The following is a 2,737-nucleotide window of genomic DNA, read 5'->3' as shown; positions in this document are numbered from 1 at the left end:
TGGATTTGCCACAAAATCTTCCACTTGTTCTAAAACTGGGATGGCATGTTAGTTTTGGATTTGACATCAGAACAAGATTTTTGTTGATGCAAAAACCAGAAAGTGTCTGGTTCCCTCCAGCATTAAATTGATTCATCTTGGTCAAAAAAAGCAAAAGGAGAAGGGAATCTGTTACACTATGACAGGGTAAAACTATCCTGCATTTCTAATTACAGCAGAACAATATGCAATAAAATAGCAAAATTGGTTCAAAGCTACCAAAAGATCTTTCAGTCTTAGATGGATTTCTGAATATACTCAGTATCGGTAACAGTACTGGACATGCAAAATATGCTTTCCCACTGCACGTTTCAAATGATAATTCCCATAAGGGGGAACTGGTGAGTAGCAAATACATTTCTTACCAGTTAATGAATATGAAAGAAAGCATAGGGGGCCTGAGCATTAGTCTTTTTCTGAGCAATTGCTAAAGGCCAGGTGTTTGCTGTCAGTGCTACACTGGGTAACTTCACCCAAACTAAATTGCAGCATTACAGAATGGTCAAGGATGGAAGACCCCTGTGGTGGTCATCTGGTCCAACTTCCCTGCTCAAACTAGAGCCAGTTGTCCAGGACCTCATACAGATGGCATTAGAATATCTCCAGGGATGAAGAATTCACAACCTCCCTGGGTGACCTGTGCAGGCACCTGGTCACCCTCACAGTAAAAAAAAAAAATTTCCTGATGTTCAGAGGGAATTCCTGTGTTGACTCTGTGCCCACTGTTTCTGGTTCTGTCACTGGGCACCACCTATTGACAGTTTAATTGCAAATTATTTGTGAATAAATGTATTTCTTCTGTTACAGAGTCAACTGCAGCATGCTGAAGCTTATTGTTCTCATTTGCAGCACCTGAGCAATACTGATTGAACACAGCTTTCTCCTTCCACCTCTGATACACCCAGGCAGAGTGAAAGCTCAATGAAGCTGAAATCTAAGAAAACAGCATATGAATTAACAGGGACAAAAGGTATGACATAATTTAGAAAACAGAGCTTACTCAGAGTGACAGTTCATGTTTTACTTTTTAAAAAGCAGAAATGATCAAAGATATTATTAGTGGCAGAAGTGCTGCTCTTGGTTGCACACTTGTGCACTGGAGCTATCTAATAATCAGCTGGAATCTCTCTGAGGCAGGTTTTGTACAAATTGTTCCTGCATCAAACATGTCACAGTCAAAACACTGTGAGAGCCACAGAGTACATCAGGTCTGGAGACTGTTTGCTGTGTTGGTTTCAGGATCACCATGGATTACCTGAGCTAATTATAAAATATAGACATTAGAAGGAACAGGGAAGCAAGGAAGTCATGTTAGACAGACTGGGCATAGTTTGTTCTGCCATATAAGCCCTTGCTACAGACAACAACAATCACTCCCTTACACAGAGCACAGAAATGTGAGCCACACATTTATTTAAAGAAGCTCTACAACTCCTCCATAGAGAAGCCCTGATGCGGTGGGAATTGGCCAGGGACCAAGAGTCAAAAGCCCATTCCCTTAAGGAGATGGTATAGTACAGAACCAGCCCGCTGGTTTGTTTAGGTGTTAGCACAATGGTTTGCCCTTGGAGGAGTTCAGATCTGCACAAAGTGGCAATTTTTCCATATAGGGCACTGATTGGAGGTGTCTCAACTTATAAGAGACTTTTCTGATATTTGACAACAGCTTTTCTAGCATGATGCATAGGAAAATTGTAATAACCAAGTCCACACTGCAGGTTGTACTGCTGTTACTGGAAATACAACTCTCAGTGTAGTACAGCCTGAATGTCTGGGGAAAAGAAAATCTCAGAAATTATAGCATGTATTGTATGAACAGAAGCACTTAAAAACTCCACAGCTCTAAACCATAAGCATATTCCTCCTAAGAAACTTCATAGAAATATGTGTATAGAAGAATTGACTGGTGAACATTTGGCTAGAAAGATGCAAGCTGTGGCTATGCTTTGACCCTTGTTTTTGTGATCTCACTGCTAACCATCTGCAAGTCTACCAGCAGCATAATTATGCCTGTTTGACAGTGTACATAAATTAGTGTTGGCTCCTCTGGTTTTGCAGCAAGGCAGGCAGCCATCTGACTTTTTAATTAAGGATTTCACTGAGATTGACAATAAAGTTCCAATATGCTTCCATATTTAAATGAAAGTGCATCATCAGTATAAAATTTTCAAAGGGAAAACATTCACGGAGATTTATCAGTCACCTAAGAAGTATAGCTGAAGTGAAGCATGGCATCAGCTATAGAAGAAATCCAAGCTGTCTGCTTTTCCTGCACCGAAATCCATTCTGCAGTGGAAATCCTCTAAGGGAATCAAGTCCATTTTTTTTCACTCATTTTTTTAAATTTCCATGAACCTAAGACTCTGTACTGTAGTTCTGAATATTTAAAGATGCTGATATCCTGCACCATTTTCAGAACTTCCTTATGTGTGCTTATGCTCAGTATCTACTTACAGCTTCAGCTATTTAAATGCTTAAAAGTGTCACCCTTCCTTATGTCTGTAGTAAAAGCTATATTCATCTCACTAAAATTATTTTTCAATATGCTAAATAAAAATATGTGTCTTTTAAAATTTATGCTTACAGTTTAGCTCAATCTGGGAATTCATGTATGAAACTAAGTCACTGTCAAACATTCTTAAAACTTTTCCAAGTGTGGCCCCAGTACAGGCCTAGAGTATCTTAGATAAATCAGTTA

This window comes from Corvus brachyrhynchos, unplaced genomic scaffold (genome assembly GCF_000691975.1).
Source record: "Corvus brachyrhynchos isolate BGI_N302 unplaced genomic scaffold, ASM69197v1 scaffold187, whole genome shotgun sequence".
NCBI classification, from domain to species: Eukaryota; Metazoa; Chordata; class Aves; order Passeriformes; family Corvidae; genus Corvus; species Corvus brachyrhynchos.
The sequence above is the reverse complement of the archived record's forward strand: the minus strand, read 5'-3'. Positions refer to the sequence as shown.